The sequence below is a fragment of the Triturus cristatus genome, chromosome 5_1, assembly GCF_964204655.1.
Source record: "Triturus cristatus chromosome 5_1, aTriCri1.1, whole genome shotgun sequence".
NCBI classification, from domain to species: Eukaryota; Metazoa; Chordata; class Amphibia; order Caudata; family Salamandridae; genus Triturus; species Triturus cristatus.
Window position 1 is genome coordinate 290,039,357 of NC_140587.1, and position 21,117 is coordinate 290,060,473.

The following is a 21,117-nucleotide window of genomic DNA, read 5'->3' on the forward strand; positions in this document are numbered from 1 at the left end:
AAAAAATTCTTCAAAAAATTCATTTTTATTTAATGTACTTTAAGTAAATATTTACTTAAAAATACGCTAATAGTGCTGTCACATTCTTTATTTTGTTTGCATGTAGAACACTATATAAAATTAAATTTATATTACTACTTAACAAAACTATATTTTCTAAATTTATTTAACTTTTTACATTTTCCCTAAACATTTCCTGGTGGCAGAGATTTCTCTATGGTAAAGAATAGGGAGAAGTACAAAAATGTATTAAATGTGAAAAATATGACTAGAAATATTACACAGTTAAACCTCAATAACGTATTTTAATTTTAAAACCGAATTATTTCGAATATATAAAATGTAAACTATTTTTCTTAAGTTTAGATTGAAAAACTTTATTTGCTATGGGGTTTTATTCGTAGTCCCTACCTCCATTCTTTTCTCTTAGGCGGTGCGGCAGTACCAGTGGATGGAGATGTGTAGTGCTGGACATCAACTCTTTTTGGGTCCTTTTTGTCTGCTTTTTGCCTACAGTAACGTTACTTTAGAAGTTTCATTTGTGAGTTGCAATGGGCTTAAACTTTTTTGAGTGAGTGCATGTCCCTTCTGAAATTCCTCCTTCATCCTTCCCGAACTGCTTCTTATTAGTCAAAAGTATTTCCCACTTTCCAGGCTCTCCCCTTTGTCCCTCCTGCATTTACTTAAGAGTGCAGAGACTTCGCAGTCGCAGCAGAGATCTACGCACAGAAAACAATAGGAGAGGTGGAATGTCCATAAGTAAGTTTGTGAATAGCATTTTGCAGTCCTTTAGTTGCCCTATTGTAGTTTATGAAAAGACCAGATTATTTGTTACACTCTTCTGGATGTATCTGATCTGATTCTAAAGCTCGTGAACCTCAGCAGATGGGAAGCAGGTTCCATTTGCAGCAATAAGGAAATGGAAAGAAGCCAAAAAAGTGAATATTTGTAATACTAGGCTGTGTCTCCTCGGAACAGAAGTGTTTAGGACTTCTTGAGGTGGTGCCAAGAATGGTTTACGTATGTATGGTTGGTCCTATCTGTAGTATCACAAAGACCAGAGAATGATGTAGTAGAACGTTGCAGAAATGAACTATTAGTCCTTCCATCACCTTTAGTTTTTCTAAATGATACACCATAAGTGTCACAGATATGAACAGACGTTGAGCCAATAGAGACGTACAACAAAGAGACTCCCTGGTGACGCTTATTAAGGCTGGAAACAGTTTGAGGTTACTTGCATTTCTGAACATAGGGGTGTGGCCTCAAAATTCAGGATTGATGGGACCTTGTGGGTCAGAGCCATTGCTCATTGCCACACATGGAGTAAAACACAATTAATGGACTGAAGCCACAAATAATTACTAAGGAATTAGACTAATTGAAGCATGTTTATCTCTCAGTGTGTGCTTTTTTCACAAAACAGTTATTGAGACAATCACATAAGGCGTACGATCTTTGTGGCTCCTTCAATTGAAGGTTTTGCAAAGCCGAAACCTACTCCATAGGGTTGACAGTGAGAACCTTTAGTCTCCCACACTGTCTCTCTCATGTAGATAGGTTGCATTTGCATCTTTTCTGGAATTCATCGCATTGATAACGATTTTGTCCAATGTGAGTTATCTCTAGTCTATTGAGAATAATTTTTTGACTTAAGCTTTTCCAGCATTCAGAGAACTGACAAGGTCTTTACCCAGTGTGAGTTCTCTCATGTCTAGTCAGAGTGATTTTCTGACTGAAGCGTTTCTAGCATTCATAGAACTGATAAAGTTTTTGTCTAGTGTGTGTTCTTTCATGTTCAGTGAGACCAGATTTCCGACTGAAGATTTTTTGGCATTCAGAGCACTGATACGGTTTTTGTCCAGTGTGATATCTCTCATGTTGAGCTAGACCAGATTTTTGACTGAAGCATTTCCAGCATTCAGAGCACTGATAAGGTTTTTGTCCAGTGTGAGTTCTCTCGTGTTGATTGAGACCAGATTTCTGACTGAAGCTTTTTTGGCATTCAGAGCACTGATACGGTTTTTGTCCAGTGTGAGTTCTCTCATGTTGAGTGAGAGCAGATTTCTGACTGAAGCTTTTCCAGCATTCAGAGCACTCATATGGTTTGTATCCAGTATGTGTTCTCTCATGTTTGGTGAGAACCGATTTTGCACTAAAGCTTTTCTGGCACTCAGAGCACTGATATGGTTTTTGACCAGTATGGATTCTCTCATGTTGAATTAAACTTGCTTTCTCACTGAAGCTTTTCAAGCATTCAGAGCACTGATAAGGTTTTTGACCAGTGTGAGTTCTCTCATGGAGAATGAGACTAGATTTCTGACTGTAGCTCTTTTGGCATTCAGAGCACTGATATGGTTTTTGTCCAGTGTGAGCTCTCTCATGTTGAGTAAGAGTCTTTTTCTCACTGAAGCTTTTCAAGCATTCAGAGCACTGATATGGTGTGTCTCCAGTATGGGTTCTCTCATGTCGAATGAGACCAGATTTCACACTGAAGCTTTTTTGGCACTCAGAGCACTTATAAGGTTTGTGCCCAGTGTGGAGTCTCACATGTTGAATGAGATAGGATTTGCGAGTGAAACCTTTCTGGCATTCAGGGCACTGATACGGTTTTTGTCCAGTGTGAGTTGTCTCATGTAGAGTAAGAGTAATTTTCTGACTGAAGCTTTTCCAGCATTCAGAACACTGATATGGTTTGTGCCCAGTATGGGTTCTCTCATGTAAAGTGAGAGCAGATTTCCGACTGAAGCTTTTCTGGCACTCAGAGCACTGATAAGGTTTTTCTCCAGTATGAGTTCTCTCATGTTGAGTAAGATTAGTTTTTTGACTGAAGCTTTTCAAGCATTCAGAGCACTGATAAGGTTTGCACCCAGTGTGGATTCTCACATGATGAATGAAAGAGGATTTGTGATTGAAACCTTTCTGGCATTCAGGGCACTGATAAGGTTTTTGTCCAGTGTGAGATTTCTCGTGTTTAGTGAGAGGGGATTGATGACTAAAGCTGTTCTCAAATTCATTGTTCCTATTCCAGATGTATGTATCTGCACGTTGGGTATGTTCCTGGATACATGCCATGTTAAGACTGAATCTGATTCCAGAGTCTGCACTTTTTTTGTTACACTCAGCATTAACTTCTAAAATACACTGCATATAGTCTGCAAAACATTTGTATTTAGCTAATGATAGCTTTTATCAGGAGTTCATTTTTCCCACCATAAAAGGCAGCCTGTCTAATTACCTTCCACAGAGGAGCCCCTGCTTTCATTAGGATGCTGCTCATGGAGCCATTTTGTCCTCGTTATACCTAGGTGAATTTTCTCAAGCAGAATTAGACTCATTTTGTGACTCCAGTTTATCAAATTTGATTTAGGAGTTTTAAAAACACTGATAAGTTCTTAGGGGTTTAGTGCTCGCATGTTACATAAATTAGTTCAAAGAAGTAATGATCGTGGATTAGGACATGCCACACTGAATTTATGAATTATCAATAGAGTAACACTGGGCCCATTAAAACCTCTTAACTCAGTGCAAGCGTTTCTTGCTGTGTGGCGAAAGCCACAGCAGGTACATTCGTGGGTCGTGACACTTTGAAACAGCTCGGATCAACTGAAGAGTCAGAGTTGGTGGAGGAAATCTTTCTATATTAAAAATGATAATCCAGAGATTTTGATGTAGTGGCAACAGGAAAATAATTTTCACAATTACTTCTTTTCAACAAAGTTTTCTCTCCTCTTGAATCACAGGAGACGAAGACGAAAGCTGAGGCAATTGGTTGTCCTGACAATTCTGTCACATCATGTGTACAGATACTGTTTTGCTAGGGAGGTATTTGGGTCTCCAACGCATTCTTCATATACCATCGATCAAATTTACAATACTGATTAGTTTGCTCTCAAGTGCACTGCCTGAACTTGTTGCCAATTTTCTTAGTTCTTACATACCTCAAAATGATAAATGTGTTAACTGCTTCTGGTCATTTTACTTTAGGGACATGACAACTTATAATGAACATAAGAAATTTGAGAGATCACTTTGACATTCAGCAGTTTCTTCCACTTCACGTTCCTCAACATTCCTGGTGCAAAGAATCAGTTTATTTTTAGAGCTCTAGAATGTAGAAAATGTTAACTTTCTTCAAAATAATCCTTTTCATCTTGTTGCACTGAAGTACATTCCTTTTTGGTTCATGTTTAAGTAACCTGTAAAAATAGTGTTAGAGATTGTAAATTAACACAAAGAAATAATATTTATGACCGTTTTCTTTGCAGAAAGAAAGCATTTACAGAAATGAGGTAAGAAATCTGTTTGCGTTGCATTTCTGACAGAGGTGAAACAGCTCATGCCCGCTGTGTAGATAGGGACCTTGGAACCACTCGAACTCAAGGTTGTGAGAGCAAAATTAATGAATAAAGAAGAAAAACACACAGCCTACACATACATTCCAAAACAGATTTTCACAAGCATCCAACACCAACAATTTACTCTTTCTTTGACAATGACTCGCACCACAGTAAGATATTTTTTAACACCTTTAATGAATGATTAGATACTGTTTACTTCCCTGCCCACTTAGAAGATTAATCTATTCCTTATTTCAGGGATCCACTAAGGAACATGTTATTGAACAAAGGATTTGGCCTTGTTGTAATCACTGCTTTAAATGCCACTGTCTGCTGAGGCTGTGTCTAATTAGCTCAGTGTAATTCGCCATTTCAAAATATGGGGAAGCTAAGGACTTACTTGGTGACCTAGAACTCGTCACACTCCTCTAACAGGACCCAGGCACTGCAACACCTGGAAAAGGGGAAAAAAACATCACAACAGTAAAGGAAATTAAATAGCGACAAACACAAAACAAACAGAGGAGAGAGGAAAATAAAACTATCTTCTACTCCCACCACAGGGATCCAGCACAGCCCCTGAAGTGGCAGCCAAGACAGAAAAGGACAGGAAGGGAGGTTGTGATGAGGCAGAATTCAGATCCAGAGAGCAAGAAGGCACAAGTTACAGTCCGAGGGAGGAGAGTATCATGTGGGGTAGAAGAGGAGATGAATGTGCCCATAGTCAAGGAATTGCTGTGCAACACGGAAGGCAAAAATTCATAGCCTCCTGACCCAGGAAGGGGACCGGACATGCACTAGGACCCCACCACATTCACATTCCTGAGGAATGTGACTCCATCTGGTGCCTGTCAGAGTACGCACACAAAAATTAAAGGGTAAGTTTGCAGGAACATAGGGAGGTCAGACACTGCTACAACACCCTGCGCAGTGACTCGCTTTGCCAGAGAACCCTTACTATTCTAAGATCCCTGGAGTGAGAGACAGAAAAAAGAAAGCATTGCACAACTTATGAGAATGGAGATAATTAGCCTGACCCTGGAGTATACTAACTTTTGTAAAGAAACATGCTCAAAGCAGCTAGCATAAAACAAAAAAGGAAGAGGACTATGCAAAAGTCACATATTTGTTTTATTTTATTTAATTTTTTATCATTATCACAAGCTAAATGGCTAGAGAATAATCTGGAGAGGGAGTCAAATTCCGGAATTAAGGAGATCTAAAAACAGAGAGAAAGACTACAGACAAAAAAGAGGGAAATGGAACTCACGGTTATAGGAAACCTTACCTGAGGTTTGTTAGTTTATTTACGTTTTTGTTCCTCCGAGGGTGGCAGCCGCACCACCTGGTCTGTCCCCGAATACCTTGAAAGGAAGTAAGGAGAAGCTTCAACCAAGAGCTTATTTGCATCAAACATGAATCACACTACATCTCATCTTCCAAAAAACCATCCTAAAGATACAAAACAAAATCAACACTTGTTCTCGACAAAACCATTGTAAAGCTTCTAGGGTCTATTAAAAAATAGACTTTTTTCAGAAAAACCTTTTTATCCTGCTATTATCTTTGACCAAACCCACACCATATATCTTCCTCCAACTCTAAACTTTGCGCTACAAGAACACAAAAAGAACCAGGATCCCTTGCTGAAACAAGATCTGAGTGAACATACAGCACACCCACAGGCTGAACAAGGACTGAGTAAAGAGACAGCGCACACACAGACTGAACAAGGTTTGAGTCAACATACAGACCACCCACACGCTGAAAAAGATCTGTGAACATACAGCATACCAACAGGCTGAACAAGGCCCGAGTGTACATACAACGCACCCACAGCCTGAACAAGGTCTGAGTGAACACAAAGCGCACGCACAGGATGAAAAAGGTCTGAGTGAACAGACAGCACCACATAGGCTTCACAAGGTCTCAGTGAACATACAGTGCACCCACAGACTAAACAAGGTCTGAGTCAGCATACAGCACAACCAGAGACTCAGAGAGCAGACCCTGACAGCCCAGACCACTTCTTTATAAACTCCATCTTTCTATTTACCGCCCATAAAACTATGCAATTAAAACAATCTGGTTGACATACAACATGTTAAAGTCCTCATATAGAAATTAAGGCTCCCGGTTTTCAGTTTAAACGGATTTTTACATATAAATACAGTCAGGAAACCTTTTTGGGGTTTTTCTGTATTTATATAGAGAAACGGAAAATACAAAACAAATGCTCCTGCCGCCTCGGTGCTCCTCTATAAAATCTGAGTCACGCAAGGTATACATTGTTGAAGCAGTGCAAGCATCCGATGCCCATTAAGAGGTGTGAAGACACCCAAGGACATCGGCTGCAGGCCCAGCAACCTTTTGTTTTTTGTTGTGTGGGAGGGGGAAGGAGGTTCATGTGGCAGGGCACAGGAGGCGGACATGCCTTCAACAACTATTAGCTGGCACTGAACTGATCAAAGAGGAGCGCATTAAGGACATCTTTTTAAAATATAGTGGCTTGTTGAAGGTGGAGGGATGGTCCCATGACCTATTTTACAGTGCCTTATGAACCCAATAGCCGAATTGAGAACATGTTGCCACAAGTGACAGGGAGTAATGTGATTTTCCTACCGTAGTAGGGTGGAGAGATGCACTTCAATTGCATCATTGAGAACAGAGGCCTAACTTTGTGTGCCAAGAGCTAGGCCCACATCGGGTGCAGAAATATATTTAAAATTAACAGTACTCTATTTTTTTGTAGCTTTTTTAAAATGTAGTTGGGAAGGCTTTTTCAGGCGGAGGCACTGGTGTGTAGAGAGATTGGTGCCTACGCCGTGGGGTAATGGGGGTGGGAGGGTGTGAGCGGCGTGGTTGCAGCTTGGAGACTTGCACACAGCCCTGACTGACTTGCACACTGGCTGCGTGCTGATATTACTCTACCAAGGACCGAAGCAGTGCCCTGGCCTCCACGCCACGAGGCCCTCTCTCACGGAGTGCACCTGTGCAAGGAGACACTGCGGCCTGTAGAAGAGAGAACGGCATTACCGCCCCCATTTGTGGACCTTACATAACGTTTAAGACAAAAACAATGGCAACAGAGTTCAGGGATAGAACTCCTAAAATGACATAACCTATGCGGGTTTCCTAAAACCTATGAGTTCAGTAACACATCCTAAATTACCCAGAAGCGTGTTCCATACTTGTAATACACAGCAGGGAAAACGTTTTGCATGCTTCTTTGTGGTAATAGTAGGTTGTTGCATATGATCTCCGGATCTTGTTTGGCCTTATACTAACGCTTGATCTTGTCTCCATAGGCCCTAGGCGCTAGAGAGGTTTCACTTCTCTGGGTAGTGATGGGGAGGGCCTCCCCTCACTGATCAGCCACCAGGCAGGAGAACATGCTTTTGCGCCAGTAGGTATGAAACGATCTGGGGTGGGTGGGCGGCATGCCTCATCAGGGTAGGAAGGAACTCGCCTGCACTCTCAAAGGAAGGCAGGGTCGCTCCCAATATGTAAAGTGCACTTAGCATAGGCTCCAATTAAAAAAAAACAGCTAAACAACCTAGTGCATGTGTGCATGTCAATTTAAATAACTGTGGAGAAATACTAGCTTCAGCGTCTTTTTTTTCTTGCTACACAAATAAATGTGGATAAATACAGATGAAATGACCACAAAAAAAATGGATAAATACAGACGGAAATGTTAAAAAAGAAATACCATAAAACCGGGAGCCCTATATATAATTGTGCCCAACCTCAATAAATCATTCGGCCATTCTTAGATTTGCAGAGACTGTGCTCTCTGAGCAGCAGCAATTCAAGTTTAGCTGATGTAGCATGCAAACGAATGCTGAGCAATGACAGCAACAAGGCATAAATGCAAATCCAATCTGTCTTTAAGGTGAACCAGGAGTGGAAGGTAGGCAACCCACCCCAAAGGGCACTGAAGATGGGATGGAGGCAGCAGGGGACACGTCACCTATAACCTGTCAAATGGCTGGTGGGCGATGTTGAAGTCAGCAAATCTGATGAAGAACACTCTGGATGGTAGGACCCACAGACACACTTGGCCCGATTATGATGTCGGTCAGAGTTGCCTCTGACCAACATAATCTCGGAATCAGGACCGACCGACCTCTGTAAAAGAGCCGTAGCACAAGCACCCATAGTGAAGTGGAAGATTGTGTTCATCCCAGCACCGCGTGGCACGTTGCAGGGATGAACAAGGGGCCACAAAGACAAGGGGGACCTGCTAGGAGCCCCCAAACTCACTTTCCGACAGCCTTTCCATGTTGGAAAGTCCGGCATGGAAAGCTTGCCGGAAAACGAGCATCGTAATTCCAACGGCAGAAATGCCGTCCATTGGGATTCCGGGCCGGCCTCTGAGTGGCCGATGGGCTCCTTGAGCCCATCGCACTCCAGCCGGAAAGACCGTCCGCTTTCAATTTTGACCGCCTATATTGTAACTAGGCGGTCAGAATTGAAACTGAGGATCTCGGTCAGAAAGCCTGCGACCTAAGGTCAGAGGCTTGTCAAACAACATCGTTATAGGTCCCTTTTGTGTGATAAAAACTAGCTTGTGAGCAAGTGAAAAGGACAGTAACTGGATGACGATGAGCAATTAGTGACAATTGGCCTGGAAGGGCAAGGAGTGAAGCAATGCCTTGTACGATGTGTGGTCACCCATTCCATGGCTTGCAACAGTGAATGGAGGCAAGCACGGCTTTCCAGCACAGGGCTGGGCAGGTATATAAGAGGACAGGGAAGCTATAACAGGACACAGCAGTCATGCCAATAATAATGGATGTATCTATGTATATTGTATTTCTATAGCACAAAGCTAGCCAAAACGAAGTGCTGCACATGGTCAAAGAAAGAGATATAGTTAACGAGTGATAGGAGGGGTAGCTGGTTTGTGGACGGTCAATGCACTTGTAATGTAGGGTTCTTTAAAGCGGTGCGTCATCAACTCTTTCATAAATTGGAGCAGCTTTGGGGCCGTCTTGATGGATACGGGGATGTTGTTCAAATGTGGTTTGCTCACCTCTTACAGATGAACCTGTTTAAACCTATTGAAATGGAGATGAAACATTTTTTTGATGGAGAGAAGCTTGTTTAAAGAGTGATCTCATTTATGTGAGAGCTGCGTGTTCGGGTCCCCTTCATAAAAGGGGCAATGGATATGAAGGGTGATGGGGTAAATTTGAGCACTCTATGGCAGTCATGTGGGATCAGAAACCTGGGAGCTTCTGGCATTCCAACAAGTGATGGTCAAGAAATGTACCAGAGTGCATTGTTTCTGTGCAGCCCAAGCACTGATGGGACTGCAGCCAATGGAGTGACTACCAGGAAGTGTTCAGTGTTCCATCAACAGTAAAGGTCCTATTCTGCCTGTAAGTTCTCTTTACAGGTGAGCATGTATTAGCTGGCTATATCCGTAGAACTGTGTGGTTAAGAGGGTGGGGGGAGGTGAACATGTTTCATATGGTCTGAAGGATGAACAAAATGAGCAACACATCAAGTAAGTATTACAATATAGTAAATTATGCAGAGTCAGTTTGGGGATTTTTTTTAGGTCACATATGGGATATTACGTATCAAGTGGTGTCAAAGAGAATATATTCTTTTCTACTAGGGTCATCTGGTTACAAAGAATTTCAATGCAAGGAGTGACAAAAAAATCAGCGTGAGTGCGTATGCAGTGAGAGGAGAGAATGCAAAGTATCACTAACATTATGCAGCATCACACACATTTAGGGGCTACATACATGCAAGGGAGACACCAGGGGCAGCTGGTGTGAAATGACGAAAGGTGCATTGCCCTACCACCCTGGGGGGAGAAAGAAGAGGATGAAAAAGAAGACCAAGGGGCGTGGCTTTGGCGCTGAGAGCGATGGCCGCACTCTTGTGAGGCTCCGTGATTTCCTGGGCTTCTGACCCTAATTAATCCGCTTAAACATCTGGAAACCAGGTGCAAACGAGGCGAAGGTACATCGCGCCGAGACTTAGCGGAGACAGCAGGGAAATGGTGAGGAACGCAGATGCAGGAAGAGGGTAACACGGAGGGAGGCCCAGCTTGCGATTGAAGCACCGGCCTCAATTAATGGGCGTGGCTGGCCGGAAGTCAAGGTGAGGCTGAGAAAGATCAGCGAGCCTCGCAGTTTGTGCGGCCTGAAACAGCATTTGAATACCAGAAAAGCGAAGTGCCGACGGACCGGAGTACACACCCGACTATTGACGAGAGTAAGGCGGCCAGAGACACGGAAAAGCGCACAGGCACACTCTGCCCGGGATCCGCTGTGAGGGAGGATCAGCCGGCCACTGGGACGAGGTGAGAGTACAGAGTCTGCTGTGATAATTTCCCACCCCGCGGCGAGATCATGAATGTTGGGGACTAAATATGAAAAACTCCTCATTGAAAGTGTGAAAAGATAGAGTAACGGCCTGGCGTACATATAGAAAGTAAAGGTTCTAGAGAGCCAAAATGGTGCCGTGTGGGTGAGGCACCGGGAGAGGCAGCTGAATACAGCACAAAAATAGGATTGAAATTGCGGAGCTGATCAGCCTGAAGTATAATAAACCTGAAAGGGTGAGAGCCAAGACACCTGATCCACCTACCTGCACGGCAGTGGTGCTCTCTTGTGCAGAGAAAGGCAGAGGTATAGGAGGGTCCCCACTTCACCCCTTATGCAATAGCAAGAAAGGAAAAGCGGGAATTGACACCGGGGAAAGAGACAGCGGGCACAGGATACATCTAAAGTCCAGTAGGGACCAGGATAGTAGAGTGCATAACTTCCGGCAAATACAGCTCTATAGTACATTCAACTGGAAGCAAGACCCCTGTACGGGAGTGTAAAACCTGAAGGGCGACAACGTGCCAGAATATAGTGGACTCCCGGACGATATACCAAGCGCAAATAAGGCGCCGAGACAAGTACAATAGACAAGGAGGGTTTAAGATCTACCCAAGCCAAATAGGTCTCCAGCCGGGAGGTCACAAATTGGGGGGTAAAGGTGCAAGAGGAGCCCTCCAGGTAAAGCTGGACACATTCACCATGCAGAAACGAACTGAGCCAGATGCTGCCGGTAATGGAAGTGAAATAGCACGGTGACCAGAGAGCGAAGACCCGTCTTTAAAAGATATCATGGAGGCCATAATGGGAATACGTTCGTCGTTGGAAACGAGAATGGACGCGATAACAACAGAAGTGACGCTGATAAGGGTGGATATGCAAAATATCGGTGAAAAAGTGAGGAACATGGAGGTGGTTGCAGCGGAACTTATTGGCGACACCAGAAAGATGCAACAAGAAATAAAAGATTTACAGGCCACCAGCCAAAAAATGGAGAGTCTCCTGGACGACTATGAAGGGTGGTCCTGAAGAAATAATGTATGGATACTTGGGATCCCGGAGAAAGCGGAGCGACAAACAGCTGATCTCTTCGTAGAGTCACTCATTAGCGACTATCTCTCAAGACGAGAGCACTGTCTACCTTCTTTGCTGTTGAAAGAGCAAATAGGGTCCCTGGAGGTAGACCCAAGCCGGGTGCCCCTCCTAGGCCCATGTTGGCTAGACTATTGAACTTTAGGGACCGAGACAATATACCACAAACTACTCGCACGGAGCCGCTGATCAGGTACGAGAACAGTGAAATTGCTTTTTATCCTGACTTTACGATAGCAGTTCAGAGGCAAAGGAGGACCTTTTTAGAGATCAAGAGGCAGCTGCGAGAGAAATACTCCATGCTATTGCTACCGAATCTCAGAGTTAAAGCAGATGGGAAGCCATGGTTTTTTGATACACCAGAATGGGCAGCAGACTGATTGGAGGGGTGGAGACCTGCGAAAGACCAAAATTCTAAAAAAGGGAAAGGCCATTATGGAACAACCAAACTCTCACATCAAGGTGGAGGGCAAGACGCAACAGCCACTGAGATCGAGGGAGAAGGTGTCTACGGCTGAGAAATGGAGTCGCCATAGAACTGAGTCTCATTAAGAGCGATAAGTGATTAAACTTGTCCTGGTTTAGCTGCATGAGTGAACGGGGGGAAATTGTATGAAGGGGTCAGAGCTGGGGGATCCGGCGTGGGGGTCCCCCCTCAACTTTACTTTAGTTAGTTTGTGTAGGGCAACTGGCACTCTGCATGGTTGGGGAAGTGGGCAGGTTGATGCCCAGAGTTCAGGGGAGCAGGGAGAGGGTTATGGGGGAATACGTGTTATTGTTATGTTTGTTTGTCGCAGATTCACATAAAAAGGTAAAGGGCACCAAAGAGATAAGGTTAGACACAGTTAGGCATGGGGGTTCGATTGGGCAGAGAGAAGCTCCACCCCTAGTTTTCCTCTGCGGGTCGTTCAGGGGATGTGGGATACAGGTAGCTATGATCTATTGGGTGGAGAGTAGTGAAAAGACACATGGGAACCACAGATGAAAAGAAATTCCAGCTGCTGTCATGGAATGTAAATGGGTTACGAGACAAATTGAAGAGAGGAGTAGTACTACAGTTTATCAAAAGACATGCGCCAGAGATAGTGCTGCTCCAGGACACCTATCTAGTGGGTAATATGTGCAAAGCCCTGGCTAGGTGGGTGTACCAACTAGTGGCACACTCAGGGTTTACCAAGGGCTCGAGGGGAGTGGGTATACTGAAAAAAAGGACCTTTCCCATGTCGATTGAGCATATATACACAGACTGTTTGGGGAGATATGCAGCAGTGTCTGGGATCTGCGAAGGTGAAGTGCATAACATTACGTCAGTGTACCTACCGCCCGTACTACAAGAAATGGCACTTAGGGATGTTGACATTTCCCACTGGGAAATCAGTGGTGGGGGGGACTTTAAATCTGTATTATCTGGTAGTCTAGATCGTCACCCAACCAGGAACATAGGCCAGTCGAAAGCAGTGCTCCCGCATTTCCTGGAGGCGTTCGGGTTAGCAGATGTATGGAGGATTCACCATCCGAATGATAGAAATTTTACCTTTTACTCGGGGCGCATAATAGCCTTTCACGAATCGATTCTATCCTTACCCCGGCTGTTAGATCTGGGGGTCTCTAGTTGGCAGAGGTATACACCTTAGACCAAATAGGGACCCTTGCTTCTAGTCAGGGTACAGGGACACACACGGTAGATAACCCCTGCTCACCCTCTAGGTAGCTTGGCTCGAGCAGACAGGCTTATCCCCAAGGCAATGTGTAAGGTATTTGCACATAGACACCACAATGATCCCCCCTCCGTACACCACAAACTTGGACCACACAGGTGAGTTATATCAAAAATAATATATCTTTATCTAGTTTCCGCAGTTGAAGTCAAGCATCACAGGTTTACACAATATTCGCTTTCTTGGTTGGTCGGGATCGTAAGACGATAGTCTCTAGTCTCTTGCGTGATTCGATACTCACTGAGAATGAATCAGTTCGTAGGCTCTTGTTGTTTAGGCAGCTACGTTGCTCCGTCGGTGTCACTGCGCTCGTTGTAAAAAGCACTCCTCTGGCTGTTCGGTGCAAGGTTTCCACAACTCCCTCGACGAGCCCCCAGTGACGATGTCGACGTCACCGGAGCCAGCCACTCACAGCGCGGCTTCGTAGAGCAGGGAAGTACGACTCTCGATCTGCTTCAGGCCTTCGGGTCGCGGCAAGGCACGTGCCGATGAGCACGTCGGTCTTCTTGATGCGGCAACCGGTGTCAGGCCCGGATCAGCGCGGCTCTCTCCAGCAAGACAGAGAGCAGCCAGCCCACTTCACAGGCAGATGTTGAGAAGCTTGGTAGAACAGTCCACGGTCCCTGCAGCACACAGCAGCGCAGGGGGGACACAGCAGAGTCTTGGGTTCTGGGCAACCTTTCTATCCCTGGGTTGCGAAACAGGAGGCCAGCTCTTCTCAGGCCCTTGGAGATTCGGTTTAAGACACAGCACACAGCAAAGTCTTGTTTGGTCAAGTGGGTAGAGTCAGCACACAGCAAGACCCCTTCTCCTCCTCAGCTTCAGTTGTACAGCAGAACAGGTCAGCCCTTAGAGCACACAGCAAGGCAATCTTCCTTTAGTTCTTCAGCGGTCCGTCTTTCAGCAGAGGTTCCTCTTGATGGTAGAATCTGAAAATCTGTTGTCAGGGGTCTTGTACTTATACCCCTAAAAGTCTTTGAAGTCTTTGTGCAAGTGGGTCCTGAGCCCGGTCTGATCCAGTTCTGGGTGTTGCTGGAGCACTTTGTTTTCCTGGCTTCTGCTTTCTTTTCAGAGTGAGGGGCAGAGTCGTCAGCCGCCCAGCAGGAGGTGGAGCCAGCAGTGTGGCAGGCAGGCACAGCCCTATTCACTCCCAGGTGCTATCTCCTCCCTCCGCTCTACTTGCAAATGTCGCCATTCAGCAAAGGCTGACTCAGCCAACCTCCTGGGGGATCCCCAGCCCCTGTCACTCTCAAGCCAGACAGTCAATCCACAAGCATGCCCAGGCACACAGAAGGGTCAGACAAGAGAACAGCTACTCTCTAAAAAGTACTATTCTCCAACTCAGGATTTAAAAACAACCTCTCCTAAAAGATGTGTTATTAAATGCTGAGCTCAGGGATATCAAACACTCATGTCTTATCTTGTTCCTATGAGAAGATAGGCTGATAGCCATTGGCACCAGCCTCCCCCATGTTAGCCTATGGAACAAGATAACCTTGCAGCAGTGAACACACAAAATGGCCGCTGTTCACTACCAGAGCATGGTACCTGCACTAGTACATGCTCTACCTTTTACATACACTGCACCCTGCCCAGGGGGGTACCTTGGGCCTTCCATAGGGATGACTGACGTGCACAAAAAGGGAAGGGTTAGGCCTAGTCAGTGGGGACACTGACCAGGGTGACATGGCAGTCCGGGGACTGCAGGAAGGCCTGCGGTGGCAGGCCTGAGACACCATTTTAGGGCTACACAGGTGGGTGGCGCAATCAGCGCTGCAGACCCACTAGTAGCATCTGTCATCACCAGCCCTGGCACACACAGTGCACTTTACTAGGGACTTCATGGTGATACAGATATGTCAATCAGGTATATCCAATCAATATGATATTTTACACAGGGAGCACTTACACTCTGGCACTGATTAGCAGTGGCAGAGTGTCCAAAGCATCTAAACCAGCAAAAACGAAATCCAGCACAGCATCAAACATCCAGGTAGCAGAGGCAAAAGATAGGGGAAAAACCCACGCCAAGGATGTCAGGTCTAACACGTGTCCCCTCAAGCTGAAAGTGGGGAGAACTACCCACCCTCTTGGGAGTTCTCATCACGAAGGCGGGAAAACCTGGACAGACCATCAGCGTTGGCGTGTTCTGTACCGGGACGGTGTTCCACCGTGAAGTCCATTCCCTGTAGGGATATGGACCACCTCAACAGTTTTGGATTCTCACCCCTCATCTGCATTAACCATCTGAGGGGCCTGTGGTCGGTCTGAACACGGAAGTGAGTCCCAAACAGGTAGGGCCTCAACTTCTTCAGGGCCCAGACCACAGCAAATGCTTCCCTTTCAATAGCGCTCCACCTCTGTTCCCTGGGGAGTAGCCTCCTACTAATGAAAGCTACAGGTTGGTCCCCGCCCTCGTCGTCCATCTGTGAGAGTACTGCTCCCACGCCTTGCTCTGAAGCGTCTGTCTGCACTACGAACTCACTCGAAAAGTCAGGCGCCTTAAGCACCGGTGCTGTGCACATGGCAGTTTTCAGGGCATCAAAAGCAGTCTGACAGGCCTCGGTCCAATTCACTTTCCTGGGCTGATTTCTAGAGGTTAGTTCTGTCAAGGGGGCAACAATGGTGCCGTATCCCTTGATGAACCGTCTGTAATACCCGGTGAGTCCTAGAAAGGCCCTCACCTCTGTCTGCGTTTTGGGGGATTCCCAAGCCAGAATGGTATCAATCTTCGCCTGTAGGGGCGCCACCTGGCCGCTCCCCACCTGGTGTCCCAAATACACCACCGATCCCTGCCCTATCTGGCACTTACTGGCCTTGATAGTGAGGCCTGCCTTCCGCAGTGCCCTCAACACTTCACAGAGGTGTTGCAAGTGTTCCTCCCAAGTGGAGCTGAACACAGCAATGTCATCCAGGTACGCGGCGCTGAATTGCTCCAGCCAGGTCAGTACCCAGTTGACCAGTCTCTGGAAGGTGGCAGGGGCATTTTTCAATCCAAAGGGCATGACGCGAAACTGGAAGTGCCCCTCTGGTGTGGAAAATGCCGACCTCTCCTTTGCCCCTTCAGTTAAGGCAATCTGCCAGTACCCCGAAGTCAAATCGAAGGTGCTGAGATACCTGGCAGCTCCCAACCGATCCACGAGCTCATCAGCTCTGGGGATGGGGTGCGCGTCAGTCTTGGTGACCGCATTGAGCCCACGGTAGTCCACGCAAAACCGAAGTTCTGACGGGCCACCGGGTGTAGCAGATTTCTTGGGAACGAGGACCACTGGGCTAGCCCAGGGACTGCTAGAGGGCTCAATTATCCCTAACGCCAACATCTTGGAAACTTCTTCCTTGATGCTGGCCCTGACCTTGTCAGTTACTCTGTAAAACTTCTGTTTCACAGGCAGACTATCTCCAGTGTCCACATCATGGACGCACCAATTGGTGACACCTGGGGTCAGGGAGAACAGGGAGGCAAACTGACCCAACACCTGGCGACAGTCTCTCTGCTGTTCCGGGGTCAGGGTGGGCGAGAGGACCACACCATCCACTGACCCGTCTTGCTCCTTGGTTGCCAGGAGGTCAGGGAGAGGATCACTATCCTCCTCCCCACCGTCATCTGTAGCCATGAGCATCGTCACTTCGGACCTCTCGAAGTGGGGTTTGAGGCGGTTCACATGCAAGACTCTAAAGGGCTGCCTAGGAGTCTTCATGTTGATCAGGTAGGTCACCTCACTCTTGCGCTCCACCACCTCATATGGCCCGGTCCACTTGTCACGGAGCGCGCAGGGCTCCACCGGTGCCATCACCCACACTTTCTGCCCAGGATGAAATTCAACCAGAGTGGTATTCTGGCCGTACCATCTTTTCATTTCTTCCTGGCTGGCTTCCGGGTTCTCTTGAGCGAGCTTCCTGAAGCGCTGCGTTTGGTTGCGGATGGCCAGCACATAGCTGAACACATCCTGGGGGGTTTTCCCACGGGATTTCTCCCACCCCTCCTTCACCAGTGTGAGAGGTCCTCTAACAGGGTGGCCAGACAGCAGTTCAAAGGGGCTGAACCCTAAGGACTTCTGCGGCACCTCCCTGTAGGCAAACAACAGGCATGGTAACAAGACGTCCCACTTCCGTCTCATGGGCTCCGCTAGGCCCATAATCATGCCTTTCAGGGTGCGGTTGAACCTTTCAACCAACCCGTTTCCTTGAGGGTGGTAAGGAGTGGAGAACTTATACGTTACCCCACACTCCTCCCACAGTGACTTCATGTACCTAGAGATGAAGTTGGTACCTTGGTCGGAGACCACCTCTCGGGGGAACCCCACGCGGGAAAAGATCCCCATCAATGCACGGCCCACCACGCGGGCTGTGATTGTCCTGAGAGGGACGGCTTCCGGGTACCGAGTGGCGTGATCCACCAAGACCAGGATAAACCTGTTGCCTAAGGCGGTCTTGGGATCCAGGGGCCCTACGATATCAATGCCCACCCGCTCGAAAGGGGTGCTCACTACAGGAAACGGCTGGAGGGGCGCCACGCACTTCCCTCCGCTCTTACCACTGGCTTGACAGGTTTGGCAAGACTTACAAAAGGTACCGACGTGCTTCTCCATCTGGGGCCAGTAGAAGTGGGTGACAAGCCTGTGATAGGTCTTGTCTTGCCCCAGATGTCCTGCGAGAGGCACGTCATGAGCCAGACCCAGTAAGAAGCTCCTGAAGCGCTCGGGTACCACCAGCACACGGGCTGCACCGGGCTCAGCGAACTTAGGCTCACTATAAAGTAAGTCATCCTCCCAGTAAATCAAATGTTCCTTGGACCCTAGGCCTGCTGCTTGGTCTGCAGCCTGCTGCCGCACACCAAGGAGAGAAGGGCACTCCTTCTAAGCCTGGCAGAATTCCTCCCTGGAGGGACCACCCTCTTGCTGCCAATGGGTCAGCTCAGGCAATTCCCCCAGTTCGGCCACCTGTTCCCCTGTAGGTTCCAGGGCATCCCCCTCAGGTTCTGCTTCCTCCGGGACCGTGGGAACAGTGGGGCCCGGTTTCCCGCGCCCTCTGCCCCTTCCTCTCCTGACAGGTTCCTGGGCCATTGTTCCAGGCTCCGGTTCTACTAATCCACCCTTACTGGCTGTCATGGCACGTGTGGATACACAGATCCACGCTGGCAGTCCTAACATCTCCAAGTGATTTCTGTGCTCTACGTCCTTCCATGGAGAACTCTCCAGGTCGTTACCCAACAGACAATCTACTGGCAAGGTATCACTGACACAGACTTCCAAGGTACCAGAGACTCCCCCCCATGTAAAGGGAACACGCGCCATCTTGCAGAGGTGCACTGAAGTGTCAGCTGCCACTACTGGGCGGAGCACATTGGGAATGACTTGCTCTTCGGACACCCACTGACAGCTGACAGATGTCACACTAGCCCCGGTGTCTCTCAGAGCCTCTATCTCCCTCCAATTGATGGTCACCTTTTGCCCGTATTTCTTAGTGTTCGCGGGTATCAAGGTATCCTGGACCATCTCTTGGTCTCCTAACGAGACAAGGGTCATCATAGCTAACCCCTCTTCCCCACTGGAAATCAAATCCCCTCCCAAAGCTACACTAGCTAACCCTGGGACGGGAGCAGCAGCTGGTGCTGGGGGTTTCTTGCGACAGTTAGGGGCTATGTGGCCCACTTCCCTACAAGCATAGCAAGTAGGCGGTGGTCTGTTGCCCTTAGGGGGCCAAGACCTCTTAGGCTTGGGGGCTTGGGACTCCTTCTCCTGGGAACTGTTTTGGGGCCCTTTAGAGAACTCCTTACTGTTACCCTTGTCCTCCCCACCTTTCTGCTGGGGACCCTGTCCACCCTTGGCTGGCATACTTACCACCCCTTTGTTGACCCTGGTGCTAGTCCAGCGGTCTGCCTCTTTAGCAAGCTCACTGGGATCAGTTAACTTGCTGTCTAAAAGATGCTGGCGCAGCTCTGGAACACATAGACTACTCAAGTGCTCCCAACTAATCAAGTGACACAACCCCACATAATCAGTTACTTTGCTGCCCTTTATCCAACCTTCCAGTGCACGCGTGTACATACTCACACACTCCACCCAAGTACTTGAATCAAGCTTCTTGAAGTTCCTAAACTTCTGGCGCTACTGTTCTGGTGTAAGCCCATACCTGAGGCATAAGGCCTCCTTCATAGTGAGGTAGGTTAAGGTCCCTGCTGCTTCTAAGGGTGCTAAGACATCCCTCCCAGAGGCCTCAAAATGCTTCCACAACCCTGCTCCCCAACTCTTGTCAGGCACTTCATTCATCTTCAAGGCAAGCTCATAGGATCTAAACCATGCATAGATATCCTCACCCCTCTGATAATTCTGTACCAAATCTTTCGGTATGTATACTTTACCCGCCTGTACTGGTTGTGCGCTGCCACCATTCGGACTGGACTCCACTTGTTTGGCTTCAATGTCCAGCTCCCTCATGCTCAACTCATGAGCCAACTGGAGTTTTCTCTCTTCCAAAGCGAGAGCATTCCTCCTCTCCTCCGCCTCTTTCTCACTGTCAAGGCGCAGTTTCCTTTCTTCCGCTTGAGCTTTGAGCTTAAAAAGTTCAATCTCATGGGCCCTAATCCTCTGATTTTCCTCCAGCTCCTCTGGAGAAAGGCTCCTACTGGAATGGGTGCTGCCAGCCCTAGACGCTGGCCTATTCACTGGCAGATCATCGGATCCAAATCCGTGCTCCGGTGTGCCATCCCCTCCAGTAGTTTCCTCGGTTGCGCCATTCTTGGCCTCCCACCAGGCCCTTAGAGCTTTCTGTAGCTCCGTCTTGTTGGCGCCGCCCTTCACTGGGCATCCAAGCTGCTTGCAGAATTGCTTTAGTTGCTCCTTCTTATATTCGAGCAACTTTTTCACTTCGAATTGCAATTCCGACTCCTCCCCTACTCCATTCAGAGACATGATGCTTCGTCGATCCTCCAAGAATAGTCTTCGCCAAAAACTTCGTGCGATGCAACTGCTTACTAGATTAGTGATGTACGAAGAATCACTGCAGGTCAAGTGCAAATACTGGTTCTAATCCGCACCGCTGACCACCAATGTTAGATCTGGGGGTCTCTAGTTGGCAGAGGTATACACCTTAGACCAAATAGGAACCCTTGCTTCTAGTCAGGGTACAGGGACACACACGGTAGATAACCCCTGCTCACCCTCTAGGTAGCTTGGCTCGAGCAGACAGGCTTATCCCCAAGGCAATGTGTAAGGTATTTGCACATAGACACCACAATGATCCCCCCTCCGTACACCACAAACTTGGACCACACAGGTGAGTTATATCAAAAATAATATATCTTTATCTAGTTTCCGCAGTTGAAGTCAAGCATCACAGGTTTACACAATATTCGCTTTCTTGGTTGGTCGGGATCGTAAGACGATAGTCTCTAGTCTCTTGCGTGATTCGATACTCACTGAGAATTAATCAGTTCGTAGGCTCTTGTTGTTTAGGCAGCTACGTTGCTCCGTTGGTGTCACTGCGCTCGTTGTAAAAAGCGCTCCTCTGGCTGTTCGGTGCAAGGTTTCCACAACTCCCTCGACGAGCCCCCAGTGACGATGTCGACGTCACCGGAGCCAGCCACTCACAGCGCGGCTTCGTAGAGCAGGGAAGTACGAC

General features: G+C 47.2%; 1 pseudogene across 1 annotated transcript in view; it reads right to left on the minus strand.

The window, feature by feature from the left end:
* Positions 1–350: 350 nt before the first annotated feature.
* Positions 351–21,117, minus strand: part of LOC146830795 (uncharacterized) — a 70,663-nt pseudogene continuing 49,896 nt past the window's right edge. The window contains exons 2-4 of the transcript XR_014961483.1: positions 5,629–5,704; positions 4,741–4,794; positions 351–4,199 (exon numbers count right to left, since the gene is read on the minus strand). The product of XR_014961483.1 is annotated as an uncharacterized LOC146830795 (transcript). The remainder of the gene's footprint in view (positions 4,200–4,740; positions 4,795–5,628; positions 5,705–21,117) is intronic.